Genomic DNA, 15071 nt, shown 5'->3' on the forward strand with positions numbered 1-15071 from the left:
CCGCCCCTTCCACGCCTCACTGACCTCATCTGTAATGTGGCGCTTAGGGGTTCTGTCTGTGGCTGCTGGGAGCACAGAATGAAGTATTTCCCTGCCCCGACCCGAGGCAGAAGGGTCGGTGCCATGGGTGGGGGCTGTGGAAGGCCCCCTGTGCCAGCCCTGCCTGTAGGTGGGGAGTGGTGGGGCTGTTGGCGGGGTGGGGGTGGCAGAGGGGAGGCAGGAGCGTGAGCTGTGGGGGCCCCCCGCAGCTTATCCTGCCCTGGTAAGCAGAGGTGACCATGCAGGGTCCTCTTTTCCTTTAGAAGGCAAACAAGGGGAGTCAGAGCAGCCAGGTCTGGACAGAGGTTGTCCAGACCTGGGAAGCCAGGCTGCCCGCAGCTAGGCCCAGAGCCTTGAGCCGGGAGCCCCAGAGGTTGGTGGAACATAGGATACCGGCCCGGAACACAGGATACGGGCCCGGAGAGGCCTCCCAGCCACTGCTCGCCAGGGGACGGAGCAGGCTGGCCGGCGGGTGGCCGCAGCGAGTTGTCTTCCAGGCTGAGTTAGCCAGGTTGGAGAAGCCCTGATGAAGGCACCCTTCCGCCCCCCCTCCCCGCCCCGCCCTGCCCCGCCAGCACAGGTGGCCCAGCACAGGTGAGGCCTCTCTCAAGGCCTCTTCCCGACTGGGAGTCTCGAACCCGCAGGGCGATGGACCTCAAACTTGACCTTTGTACGGCAGGAGCAGATGAAAGTGGGATAAAGGCACAGACCCGGGCCCCTGCCCCTGAACAGCCGCCGTGAGCATGAGCGGAGTTGGGGGAGCCCTGGTTTGCTGGTCCTGCCCCTCTTACCCTGGCTCGCTGGCTGGCACTGTGGGAGATGAGGAAGTCCCCTCCGCACGGGCAGCCCCTCCTACCTCGCCTGAGCCCCGGCATGGCCCTGGGCACGAAGAGGGCGGCGCCCCCACTCGGCTCCCCTGCCTTTGGCTGTGGCGTCTGAGGACAGGGTGCTGGAAGCCCAGGGAGGCGGCCTCCCCGAGGAGGGTCCGTGGCCCCTGGGAGGGCAGCATCCCTGGCAGCGCTGTTCCCGGAGGGTGCTGGGCGGCCGAGGCAAGCCCGTGTGACAAAGACGGGAGGACCGAGGCCAGTGGGCAGAGCCACACAGACCCAGAGGCTGAGCTGGACCTGCCTGCCTGCGCCCTGGACAGCCAGTCCCCTCCTGGCGTCTCCCTGCCTGGCAGAGGACTGAAAAGGTGGGGCACCCAACAACGTGGCCAGCCAAGGCCACAGCCAAGGGAGTTGTCCCACACACCCGTGCTGGGTGACCCTCGGGGGATGGGCTCAGCCCCCGGGAAGGAGCCCCCAGCCCCGGGAGCACCCAGGAAGCTGAGAAGCACCGTGAGCATGGCGCTGTGGGACAGGTGAGGCTGCAGGCGCCCTCTTCCTGCCTCCCCGGGCGGCCTGAGCAGCGCGTGGGCCCCTTGCCATCCGCCTCTCTGGCTGGTTGGGAGCCGGCCTGTGGTTTGGAGCTTGTCTTCATCGACAAAATTATTTTCTGCCCACAGAGGGACAGAGCCAGGGAAGCCGGCGCTTGGGAGTGGGGCCGGGAGGTGGAGGAGTCGGGCCTAGGGCTGGGGCGCTCACCAGGGCTTTTAGGGCAGGGGTCGGGCCTCGCCTCCAGGAGGGACTCCCTGGCACCCAGGAGCTGGGGGAAAAGAGATGGAGAGAGACAGAGAGAGGAGCAGAGGATGCAGGCACAGACAGAAGCTGTGCAGGGAGAGATGGGACGAGAGGAAGAGGGGAGAAGAGAAGGAACACATGTTTCCACTCAGAGCCCTTTGCTGTTGAAAATAAACCCGATCCAATAATCTGCACTGCTGACGGTTGGCACGAGCCCAGGCCCCAAGCAGTGTGACCGCGGCCTCCTGGCCCCAGGCCTGGAAACTCGAGTCATTGCTGCCCAGGGGAGCCCTGCTCTCCGCACCTCTGCCATGGCGCCTTGTCCCCTGGCTCGGGTCTGAGGGTCCCAGGAGACACCCGCCCCCTCCCCCCGTCTCCCCAGATGCCCTGAGGGGCCGCGCCTGCCAGGGCATTTGGTTCTTCTGGGCTGGAAGCAATCAGCCAGGGCCTGAGGCTGAGGGCCAGGCTGGGGCTGCGGCCTGCAGAGGGCTCGAGGAGGGACAGGCTCAGGCTTGGCTTGCGTCTCTGGGGACACAACCCCCACCCTGCAGCCCCAGGCCCAGGACACTTGACTGGGAGAGAGGCTGGAGCTGGGAGACTTGGGGAGGGTGTGGTGGGAGGAAGAACAGGCAGAGGGCAGCCGGGTCAGGGGGCTCGGTTCCCGGCACACCTGGCCTGGCTTGCCCCGTGCCCCTCCCCCCCACCCCCACCCAATGCACGTATATTTTGATCTCAGACTCAGGGTTTGTTGTGCCTGAAGCCCCACGTACTCAGGCAAGACTGAGGCTGGTCTCGGGGCTGGCTGGCGAGTTAAGTCACTGCCTGCAGTGTTGACATCCCATATGGGCGCCAGTTCAAGTCCTGGCTGCTCCACTTCCGATCCAGCTCTCTGCTATGGCCTGGGAAAGCAGTGGAGGATGGCCCAAATCCTTGGGCCCCTGAACCTACGTAGGAGACCTGGAGGAAGTTCCTGTCTTCAGCTTGGCCCAGCCCTGGCTTTTGCAGTCATTCAGCAGATGGGCGACCTCTCTCTCTCTCTCTCCTCCTCCTCCTCCTCCTCCTCCTCTCTCTGTAACTCTGCCTTACAAATAAAGACATCTTTAAAAAACAAAAAAAGATGAAACTGGTCTCACAGCAGCTGCCACCTGCGGAGCGCACACTCGGGTGCAGGCCGTGCCAGCCCCAAATGATCAGCTTGAGGAATCCTCACCCTGCCCGAGGCTGGCACTATTATAATGTCCACTTTACAGACAATGAAACTGAGGCTCAGGGAGGTTAGAATGCTTGCCCAGGGGGAGGTGTTGTGACCCAGCCAGTTAAGCTACCGTTTGGGATGCCTGCACCTCATATCAGAGTGCCTGGTTTGGGTCCTGGCTCCTCCACTTCCTATCCAGCTTCCTGTTAATGTGCACCCTGGGAGGTAGCAGATGATGGCTCAAGTGCTTGAGTGTCTGCCCCCTTGGGCAAGGCCTGGATGGAGCTCTGGGCTCCTGTCTTCCGCTTGGCCCAGTCCCACCTGTTGTAGGCATTTGGGGAATGAACTAATGGATGGAGGATTTCTCTTTCTCTCTCCCTCCCTCTCTCTGCCACTTTGCTTCTCAAATAAATACTTTTTGAAAAAAGACTTTTTAGCCGGCGCCACGGCTCACTAGGCTAATCCTCTGCCTTCCAGCGCCGGTACACCGGGTTCTAGTCCCGGTCGGGGTGCCGGATTCTGTCCCGGTTGCCCCTCTTCCAGGCCAGCTCTCTGCTGTGGCCTGGGAAGGCAGTGGAGGATGGCCCAAGTCCTTGGGCCCTGCACCCCATGGGAGACCAGGATAAGTACCTGGCTCCTGCCATCGGATCAGCGCGGTGCGCTGGCCGTAGCGCACCAGCCACGGCGGCCATTGGAAGGTGAACCAAAGGCAAAGGAAGACCTTTCTTTCTCTCTCTCTCTCTCACTGTCCACTCTGCCTGTCAAAAACAAAACAAAACAAAAAAGACTATTTATTTATTTGAAAGGCAGAGTTACAGATAGGCAGAGGCAGAGAGAGAGAGAGAGAGGTCTTCCATCTGCTGGTTCATTCCCAAATGGCTACAAATGCCAGAGTTGGACCAATTGGAAACCAGGAGGCAAGAGCTTCTTCCAGGTCTCCTACGTAGGTGTACTTGGGCCATCTTCCACTGCTTTCCCAGGCCATAGCAGGGAGCTGGATTGGAAGAGGAGCAGCTGGGACTTGAACCGGTGCCCGTATGGGATGCTGGTGCTGCAGGCAGATACTTAACCTACTACACCACAGCACCAGCCCCTCTCAAATAAATATTTTTAAAGATTATTTATTTATTGGAAAGGCAAAGTTACAGAGAAGCAGAGGCAGAGAGAGAGAGAAAGAGAGAGAGAGAGGTCTTCCATCCACTGGTTCACTCCCCAAATGGCCACAATAGCCAGAGCTGGGCGGATCTGAAGCCAGGAGCCAGGAGCTTCTTCCAGGTCTTCCACACGGGTGCAGGGGCCCAAGGACTTGGACCATCCTCCACTGCTTTTCCAGGCCATAGCAGAGAGCTGGATCAGAAGAGGAGCAGCCAGGACTTGAACCCGTGCCTGTATGGGATGCTGGCACTACAGGCGGTGGCTCAGCCCACTAAGCCACAGCACCGACTGTCAAATAATAAATCTTAAAAAATGCTGGAGTCTCACGATGGCTGATATGGGATCTGAGCCCAGATGGGCCCAGGGACCACAGCCCCGCTCTCTGGGTGGTGGGGAGCTCCTGGGGTGTGGGGGAGCAGAGCTCACCGCTCACCGCTCACCGCTCAGCCTCAGGCCCAGGCTTCGCTCTCTTCCGGAGCTGAGAGAGGCAGGTCTGAGAACAGCTGATCCCAGGTTTTGTTCTTGGCACAAAGGCGCCCGGATCCAGGCTTAGCAGTGAATGGCGAGGGGCCCGCAGCCCCCTCCCTAGGGCAGGCCCCGCCCCTGCCCGCTTCCCCTGCAGCCCGTGAGCCCTCAGCTTCCTGTTCAGAACCCGGCTCTGCCACCCGCAGGGGTATCCCAGGCAGGCTGATCTGGATCTCAGAGATTAGAGGAGGCAGTGCAGGGTGGGGGGTGAGGAGGGCGGGCTGGCAGAGGGCCTGGGCATGCAAGTGGGATGCTTGCTCTCCAAGGACCTACTATGTGCTGGGCACTCGTGCTCCCATGTGCGCGGTGAGCAGCCCTCACCCAAAAACCTGAAACTGGACATTTGAAAAAAGATTTATTTACTTATTTGAAAGTCAGAGTTAGAGAGAGGGAAGGGGAAAGAGAAAGAGAGAGAGAGAGAGAGCGAGCTTCCATCTGCTGGTTCACTCCCCAAATGGTTGCAACAGCCAGGGCTGGGCCAGGCCAAAGTGAGGAGCCAGGAGCTTCTTCCAGGTCTCCCACGTGGGTGCAGGGGCCCAAGCACTGGGGCCATCTTCTGCTGCTTTCCCGGGCACACCAGCAGGGAGCTGGATCAGAAGTGGAGCAGCCAGGACTGAAACTGGTGCCCATATGGGATGCTGGCCCTGCAAGCGGTGGCTTTACCTGCTACAGCACAACATTGGCCCCTTGAAACCTGAAACTTTTCTAAGCCCGGACACGACACTCACAGCGTTTCAGATTTTGGAAGATTTTAGAATTTTGGATTCAGGATGCTCAGCTGGTAAAGTCTACGCAGAGTCTCAAATCTGAAAGACTTCTGGCCCCAGCCTTTCGGATAAGGGAGAGACACCTGCAGGTAGCGGGAAAGGGATGGCGGGTGGGAGGGGTCACCAGCAGGTCTGGCAGGCCCAGCTCCCAGGCGAGGGCTCCTGGCAGGAAACAAGTTTCCCACGTGCTCAGGCGTCCTGGGAGGAAAAGATGGAGGTAAAAGTACGCGGAGGGGGACCCTGACCAGGGTAGCCCTGGAGGGAACAGAGCGGGGAGACAGAAGCCCGAGGTAAGGGTCTGCCCAGGGAGGGGCGTGGGCCCGGGGGGACCTCACTGACCCGAAACCCAGACTTGTACAGGAGAGAGGGGGTACGGGTCTCACTGCCAAGGCTCTGTGGAGGGTCAGGGGCCAGCTGGGCTCTGGGCCCAGCCCTGCTGTGTGGCCCTAGAGAGGTGCAGAGCCCTCCAGAGCTAGAAGGCCTCCCTCTCCCTGTCCTGGGGGGTCAGGCAGCTCGTGCTAAGCCCCCCACCCCTGACCTGCACTCCTCCATCAGTCCTGGCAGCGGCTCCATCAGAAGATGGTGCTATTTCCTCCTTCTCCCACTTTGCAGGTGAGAAAACTGAGGCCGAGAGAGACCTTGCCCAAGGCCGCACAGCTTGTCCATGTCAGAGCCTCGCTGCCTTGCTCTGGCCCCCTCCCCTCAGGATGCTGGGCCCTGGCTCTGAGCATGCCCCCCACCCCCCCACCCCGCAGGCTGGACCCAGCGCTGTGGTGTGAGGGATCCCTCCTGCCGGGTGCCAAGGTGGCAGAGGAAGGAAGATGCCTACCTGGCCCCCAGCCGCAGGCCGCAGCACCCCCCAGGAATGTTGCTGCATTCCTGTGGCGGGGGTGTGGCTGCCCAGGGCCGTGTTTGCCGCAGGCTCTGCCCGTTGCTAGGCTAGCCCCAGCTCCGGGTGCTGAGTCAGCAGGCTGGGCAGCCCTGTCACTCCCAGCAAACCCCACAGCACCAGGAAGGTGGTGGCAAGAGGGGGAGGAAGTTGCACTTCCCTTGCAGGAGGGAGGGGTGCCTTGGGGTTCCCACCTGGGGAGGAGGCTGGGGGAAGTGGACCCGGCGGCGGTGGCAGGGGCGGCGGCCCCCCTTCCCAGGCGCAGGCAGGGGCAGGTGCACGGATTCGGAGGGCAAGGAAGAAACTGCTCGGCAAGCACCCTCTCTGTGCCCGGCGCCACGCTGGCTGCTGCACCATGGCCCCTTATCTCCTACAATAAAACTGACTCACGCCTTTAGCCTGGGTTTGTCTTGTGGGGAAACTGAGGCGTGGTCTGCGCCTCCGCCAGCAGAGCACCCGGGTCTGGGATGCCCATGTATGCCGGGACTCCCCGGCCCTCCCACTCCACTCCTCCCCTCTGGGCCTCAGTTTCCCTTCCCGGAAGCCCCGAGGAGGAAGGTGAGAGTGACAGCCCCACGGCTCTTCGCTCCTTGCTGGGGACAAGTGACTTCCCTCGTGGCCTCTCCCAGCAGGGGCCACCCTCAGCCTCAGCCCCCAGGATCCCTTTCTTTCTGTGAGCCAGGCCTGGCCCATCCTCCCCCCCGCCCCCATTCCCCTGCCGTCTACACTGCCATCAGAGGAAAGAAGAGTGGGGCTGGGAGCCGGGGCCTGCGGCGGCCTCCTGGGCCAGCTCTGCTGCGCTCTGGGCTTCCTTGGAGCGCAATGGGCAGGGTGTCGGTGCCGGGTGCCAGGGTGCGGCAGACGGGGTGTGGAGGTCAGGAGGCCAGGGAGTTTCGATGGCTGGTTTTGAGGTGTGTGTGTGTGTGTGTGTGTGTGTGTGTGTTTGATAAGCGGACCCAGGGGTGTTCAGAGTCGCTGGGAGACAGGGTGGGCCACAGCAGGCCGGGGCAGGCGGGGTCCAGGCTTCTGATTCCAGCCCTGGCCGGCCAAGCTTCTTGCCCCAATGCAGGAGACCTGAGCCAGGGTCTGAGGAGCTGCTGGGGTTGGGCTCGGGGTCGGGGCTCCAGCAGACGACTCCGATGTGGGGAGGGGGTGGTCAGGGCTGGCAGAGGCAGTAGCTGCTGGCGGAGGTCCCCATCTGATGTGTGATGGCCCGGACTCTGCCCCACCTGCACACCGGCTGCCGGAGCCGGAGCCGGAGCCAGAGCCAGAGCCAGAGCCTGGCTGGGGGGGAGGGGAGGCACACTGCAGGCTGCAACGGGAGGCGGATCTGCTGGGCAAAACAGTCATTACCTGCGCTCCTCCTGGGCCAGCGAGACAGGGAGGGTCTATCACAAGGCTGGAGCCGCGCAGCCCTCCCAACGGCCACTATGCACAGCCCCACCTGCGCCCCCGGGCACGCGGGCTGGCTGTGTGGTTTTGAGCAAACCCTCGCAGCTCCCCAGGCCCCAGTTTTTCTGTCTGTGAGTGAGGAGAACAATGCGCAGGCATGCACAGGCCGTCCTGGGACAGTCAGATCCCCAGGTGTGGACACACGGGGACCCCACATAGCCAGTGCTCCCATACGCCCGCACAGCCCCGCTCAGCCCCTGGCACACACACGCACACGCACGTGTGACAAGCACACACACAGGTGTATGGGAAGCTGAAGGGCCATGGCAAGGACCCCAGGACCCCAAAGGAGCCCCCCCTCTGCCAGCGGTAGCCTTTTTGTTGGGGGCAGGCCCCCAGGACAGCCAGGGTCTGTCTGCAGGTTCTGGGCCCGTTTTCCTGTCTTCCAGGCAAATATCGATTTGTCAGGAGGAGAACAAGCACATGTGGGAGCCCCTCATTCTGGCTTCTGATATGCCTGAGCCTCAGTGTTCTCATCTGTGGAATGGGGATATGAGAGTCATGGCGGCCACCCGGGGAGGGGTAGAGGTGGGTCCTGGGAGCAGATCTGTGTCTCGGGCGATGTGATTAAGCGCCTGGAACAAGTAGACGCTCAGAACGTGCTGGTTGGGTTGACTTGGGAAACCAGGGCCTATCTGGAGTGTGGACGAGATAATTATCAGGTGCAATCAACAAACCTGTTATATTCTAGGCCCTCAGCTGGGCTCTGGGGCCTCAGATTAAAAGCAAAGCAAACCCAAACCAAACCCATGCCCCTCCCTCCCTTGGGGGTGCTCAGTGGCCAGTTTGAAACCATGAGGCATGCTGGGAGACAATGAGAGGAGGCGGGGAGCCATGAGGCATGCTGGGAGACAGTGAGAGGAGGCGGGAGCAGGGAAGACCTGGGCTGCCTTTCGCCAGCGGGTGAGGCCGATCAGCTGACTTTCCCTTTTTCTAAAAAAAAAATATGTATTGGGGCCCGTGCTGTGGCACAGTGGCTTAAAGCCCTGGCCTGAGTGCCGGCATCCCTTATGTGTGCCGGTTCTAGTCCTGGCTGCTCCACTTCCAATGCAGCTCTCTGCTGTGGCCTGGGAAAGCAGTAGAAGATGGCCCAAGTCCTCGGGCCCCTGCACCTGTGTGGGAGATCCAGAGGAAGCTCCTGGCTCCTGGCTTCGGATCAGTGCAGCTCCAGCCATGGTGGCCAATTGGGGATTTAACCAGAGGATGGAAGACCTCTCTTTTTCTCTCTCTCTCTGCCTCTCCTTCTCTCTGTAACTCTGCCTTTCAAATAAATAAATGTTTAAAAATTATTTATTTATATATGAAAGGCAGAGTTACAGAGAGAGAGAGAGAGAGAGAGAGAGAGGTCTTCCATCCGCTGGTTCACTCCCCAATTGGCTGCAATGGCCAAAGTTGGGCCCATCCGAAGCCAGGAGCCAGGAGCTTCTTCCAGGTCTCCCACATGGATGGCAGGGGCCCAAGCACTTGAGTCATCTTCCGCCACTTTTCTAGGCCATCAGCAGAGAGTTGCATGGGAAGAGGAGCAGCCGGGACTTGAACCGGCGTCCATATAGGTTGCCGGCACTGCAGGCGGTAGCTTTACCCGCTACACCACAGTGCTGGCCCCTGACTTTTCCTCTTTGACTCAGTTTCCTCACCTGTAAAGTGGGCATGAAATCTTCATGCCGCTATTCAGTGTCCAGGCTCAGGAGGTGTTGGGCATGCAGCCACGCTCGCCAAGCGGGAGGGGGGACGAGTCTGGTGTGGCTGCTGCCCGGAGGTCACCTCGGTCTCTGAGCCTGTGCTGCAGCGAGGCGCTGTGTCCCAACGGCGGAGCCCGCGGTTTCACTAAGAATCCAGAACCTGGGAGCCCAGATCTCGGGGAGGTGAGGAGCTCAGACGGCCCCTGGCACGTGCTTGTCCAGGGAGAGGCGTGGTCTAGCAGCTCCAGCCTGCCTTTGGGCATTTCTAGTGACCACAACGCTAGGGGCCTGGCAGAGTCACAGTGACACTTAGGAGTGCCTAGTCTGATGGGGGAGGCACAACCTCTTGCCCCAAGGAGCACCCAGTCGGAAAGAGGAGGAAGTGCAGCAAGTCACTGGAAGACCTGAGGCTCCTCAGGATGTCGGAGGTGCAGGGGTGTGTGGTGCAGGGGCTGGAGTCGCTGGCATCCCACCTGGCAGTGCCTGGTTTGAGACCCGCCTCTTCCGCCTCTGATCCAGCTCCCTCCTAGTGTGCATGCTGGGAGGCAGCGGATGATGGCTGGAGGTCTGGGCTCCAGGCTTCGGCCTGGCCCAGCCCCATTTGGGGGCACTTGGGGGCGAACCAGCAGCTGGAAGATTTATCTCTCTGTCTCTCTGAATGCTGGAGCTGGAAGGCCCCATAGAGGCGTCTCTATTTTAAAGATTCATCTATTTATTTGAAAGGCAGAGTTACAGAGGGGGAGAGAGAGAGGGATAGGGGGAAAGAGAGGGAGGTCTTCCATCTGCTGGTTCACTCCAGCAAGTGGACACAATGGCTGGAGCTGTGCCGATCCGAAGCCAGGAGCCAGGAGCTTCTTCCGGGTCTCCCACTGCAGGGGCCCAAGCACTGGGACCATCCTCCACTGCTTTTCCAGGCGGCTTAACCTGCTATACCACAGCGCCAGCCCCTTAGAGATGTCTCGATGTCTCTTGAGTCGCCGCCAGCTGGGCTCTAAGAGGCCACTCAAGGGAGGGACGCTCTGGGGGCAGGGCTGGGACCGTGATGCCGCAGGCACTGTGCAAACCAGAGTCTGTGTTCTCAGACAAGAGGCCCCAGAATCAGAGTGGTGCCCTCTGCCCGCCTGCCCACCCCGCGGTCACTGGCAAGCCCTGGTACAACCTTCCTTTGTTACAGATAGGAAAATGGGCCAGGTGAGGAGGTGATCACCTCACCAGGAGACCCTGACCAGAACGTCTTCCAGCCTGCGTGTGAACAGGGACAAACGCAGCCCATCCCAGCACCGGGAGCTTGAGGACAACGGACCGAGCGCCAGCGCCAGCTCCCATGCGGCGATTTTTCATCATTTTCATTACCGAGGGCCAGACATGGTGGCAGAGCTTGAAGACCTTCTGGAGGAGGTGACTTTTAAAGGCAGGGTGACCGTTTGGAGCGGAGGGGCGGAGAGAGGGGTGGGGCCCACGGGGCTGATTAGACCCGAGGGGAGGGGCATACAAACAATATGCAAAGTGCGCCCTGGGAGCGCCAGGCCCGCGTCTCGCAGGTCCACCCCGTGCAGCCCCCGGCCTCCGCAGCCGTCACCCCGGGGCCGCCCCCGTCTCCATGGCTACGGAGGGCCTCGACCCCCATAACGAGGCGCAGGGGCGGTTCCTCACCGCGGGGAAGCGGCTCGGACCGCGCCATAAACCGCGCGCGGCGACCCTCAAAGGCGGCACCTGCAGGGTCGGAAGCCGTGGCGGAGGTGGGGGAGTGTGTGTGTGGGGGAATGCTGCTGGGGGAGGGGCCGCCCCACCCCCTTCTCTCTCGTCTCCACGGAGCGCTTTCTGCCTGGGGAGCCCGGGGTCCCCCGACACGCTCCCTAGACAGGTGGGGCTCCCCGCGGGTCCTGCTGGGGCGCAGAGTTCCGATCCCTCCATCGCACCCCGGGCCGGAGCCACAGTCCCGCCCCGCTCCCCGCCTCTCCTCCACGTGGCCCGCGCTCCTCGGGTGCCTCGGGTGGGATGGCCACAACGCCCTTGGGAGGAGGAGCTGAGTGGCCCCTAGTCGGGGACTTCCGGCCAAGTTTTATGGAATCAAGGTCTGAGAAAGGGGCTGGATTTTTTTTCTTTGCACCTGGTGAGAGTGCAAGCAGTACCCAGGAAGAAACCAGTAAAACAGCCCCTCCCACACCGGAGGTTCCCTGCTACCCCCACAGACTCCAGGGCACACAGACTCCTGCAGGCAGCACCGGTCCAAATCTCAGGATTCCACACGGTCGTTCGAACGCGGGTGCCCTCCACACGGGCACCTGCGCGCACACAGGTGCACACCCCTCACACCCAGCACCCGGCGGGGGAGCCAAGAAAGGACAAGTGGCCTGTGGCATGACGGATGGGCTGGTGGACAGATGGATGGATGGGCTGGTGGACAGACAGACAGCTGCCCGGAGGTGACTACCTGGGAGGTGATGGATGGGACAGAGAGAGAGAGCTGAGAGGCCTGGCTTGTGTAGGGAGAGGAAGGAAGTAGGGATGGATGGATTGACAGACTGACAGATGAGGGAGACAGATGAGGAGGCTGGGGCTGGCGGGGCGGGGGTCTGGACGAGTGATGAGAGACCCTGCTGGGGACGGCACAGGGTCTGGCGGCGGCGGGGGGGGGGGTGTAGCAGAGAGGAAGGACGGGACTGGTGAGGAGGACTGACAGAGGGACCCCTGCAGGGGTGGGTGGAGGGGCATGGGAAGGGGCCAGAAGGGTCCCTGGGGACTCCCTGATGGCGATGGATGGACAGCAGGCGGGGGGACAGGACAGGAAGGACGAGCAGGGGGAGCCTGGAAGAGGACCCCATCCTGTCCCCAGGTGGTCTCTGCAGAGCCCCCCGCCCCCGACTCGGCCGTCAGAAGCGCTGTTTTGTGATCCCTGCTTGTGGCACATCCTAGTGTGTGTGAATAGATTGTGTGTGTGTGCACGCACACGTGTCTGAGCTGTGCACAGATCTGCGAGGGAGCTCTGGGACTCACGGTGTGCGAGGAGACCCTGAGGGCCTGGTGCTGGGTGTAGGAATTGGGCCTGCCATGTGGGGCTCCCTCGTCGGCTCCTGGGGGCTAGGTGGGGACCTGGGGGGTTTTCCGGGAAAGGGGCCTGCAGCTGACTTCCTGGTGAATGGGACCTGTGTGTTCCTGCTGGTGGCGCGGGGAAGGGGCGAGGGCAGAGTGGAGGTTCTCAGCGGTGGAAAGCAAACAGAGCAGCTTCCCCTACCCCTTCCTCCCTTCCTCCTTCCGCCTTCCGCCTCCACCCAGGCCGGCAGCCAAACTGTCAGGGCTCAGGAAGGAGGTGGCACCTGGCAGGTAGCGTGGCAGCCTGGGCCCCCCGAATATGGTGTCAGTGACAAAAATAAGCATGCTGACATTTGTGAAGTACCTGCCATGTGCCCGGCACGGGGCCAAGTTTCTCGTGCTTTCCCGTCTGCCCCCATAAGCTGGGTATTGTAGCCTTATCCCCACTTGACCGAGGGGAGTATCAGCTCGGAGCACCGAAGCCCACACCCGAGTCTGCCAATCAGTGGTGGCTGTGGGAAGCCAGAAACGTGTCCCGGGCCCCTGGCAGCCATAGCAGCATCGTCCTTGTCCCACCTTCCCTGGAGTCTCTGGTGGTCAGGCAGGGCCGTTGGAACAGCGCAGGAAGAGACCAAGGCCCGTGGCTGGCCGAGCACCATCAGAGCCTGGCTTTGTCACTTAGGGGACTTGGAGCAGGTCATTTGGCCCGTGTCAACCTCAGTTTCCTTGTGGAATGGGGAAGCTGCCATTCACAGGGAACAAACTAGCATAATGCAAGAGGCGCCCCCGACAGGTGCGAAGACCCCGGCGCCACAGCAGAGGCCCCTGGGCCTCAGGTCCCCACTTCCTGGGGGGCACCACCTTCTGCAGCGAAGGGAATCCCCAGGAGTCGTTATCGCCCAGGTTCATCCTGGGCCTCCAGGCAGGATGCCAGGCTCTGTGCTCGGCGTGTGATAACCTGTGCCATCTTCGCACCTCTTGGAGAGGGTGAGCTGCTGTTCTCCCCACCGTGCACTGGTGCAGAGAGGGGGAGACGAGAGAGAACGGGCTACCATCCGCCCATTCACTCAGCAACCTGTGGGTCAGGCTGGCAGACAGCAACCCTGGCCCTCCAGGAGCTTGGAGTGGAGAGCACAGGCGACCGTATGTAGAGCGTGGCAGGGGAAGCTAGGGGCTAGGGAAGAAGATACAGCAAGGAATGGGGGCAGGGCATCCGGAGTGAGGTGGGGCACTGCTATTTAATTTTTTAAAAAAAGATTTATCTATCTGAAAGGCAGAGTTACAGAGACAGATGGAGAGAGGGACACACACACACACACACACACACACACACAGAGGTCTTCCATCTGCTGGTTCACTCCCCCAAGTGGCTGCAAGAGCCAGAGATGGGCCAGGCCAAAACCAGGAGCCAGGAGCTTCATCCAGGTCCTCCACATGGGTGGCAAGAGCCCAGGTACTGGGGGGGGGGCATCTTCTGCTGCTTTCCCAGGCACATTAGCAGGGAGCTGGATCAGAAGTGGAGCAGCTGGGCCTCCAACTGGTACCTGGCCCCTGCTATTTTAATTTTTATTTATCTATTTTCATTTTGTCTTAAAGGGAGAGACAAAGAGTAATCTTCCAGCCGCTGATTCACGCCTCAAATGCCTGCATTAGCCAGGGCTGGGCCCAGCTGAAGCCAGTAGCGCGGAACTCCATCCGGGTCTCCAACGTGGATGGCAGGGACCCAAGTACTTGAGCCATCATCTGCTGCCTCCCAGGGTGTGGATCAGCAGGGAGCTGGATGGGCAGCCAGAGTCAGGGCTCTGAATGGTGGTGCTGGGATGCTGGCATCCTAAGTGGGGTCTTACCCTCTGCACCATGTCTGCCCTGCGTGTTGCTACTTTTTAAAAGGTGCTGGGGTGGACGGCTGTTTGGCCCAGTGGTTGACTCGGTTTGGCAGCACCCCGCATCAGAGAGCCTGGGTTGGAGCCCTGGCTCAGCGCCTGGTTCCAGCTTCCTGCTAATGTGCACCCTGGGATGGCTCAAGTACGTGTGTCCCTGTCCCCGCCACCCACGTGGGAGACCCAGAGTGAGCTGCTACCTAGCTTTTGGGAAGTGAACGGGCTATGAGGGCTCGCTGTCCCTTTGCCTCTTGGGTATATATAAATGAATGAGGTGGTCAGGAAAAGTGATCCAGGCAGAGGAAACCCTGCCTGCAAGACCCCCGAGGCAGGTCTGCCCTCTTTGTGTATTGGAGATTCGCTCACGGCAATGAAACAGCTTCCCTGCAGCTGATAGTCTCTGGGTGCTCGGGGGTGGGGGGGGGGGGTGGGGGTTCGCGGGGAGAGCAGAGAAGCAACAGAGGAGCGGATCGCCCAGGGTACCTGGCCACCTCCGGCAGCCCCTTGCCTTATGGGGGCCTTCGACCCCTCCTAGGTAAAACGCACACGTTGGACTTCACCTAAAATCACACGAGGCAGCCAAGCGGGCCAGGGAGCGCCGTGCCCGGGGGTGGGGGGGTGGGGGGGTGTTTCTGTCTGCAGGGCCTCGCCTGGAGCAAGTGCTCTGAACAGCATTCAGGAGCAAGCTTCTCTGAACTTCCAAGCTCCCGACCGTGAAATGGGGACAGAACCCACCCCCCACCCCCCGGTCTCCGTGCACGAGACGAGGCGACAGGCAAGACCCTGGCGCGGAGCCTGGCACGCGGACAGTGCTCTGATGTCTAAAACATCTGGC

This window comes from Oryctolagus cuniculus, chromosome 7 (assembly GCF_964237555.1).
Source record: "Oryctolagus cuniculus chromosome 7, mOryCun1.1, whole genome shotgun sequence".
NCBI classification, from domain to species: Eukaryota; Metazoa; Chordata; class Mammalia; order Lagomorpha; family Leporidae; genus Oryctolagus; species Oryctolagus cuniculus.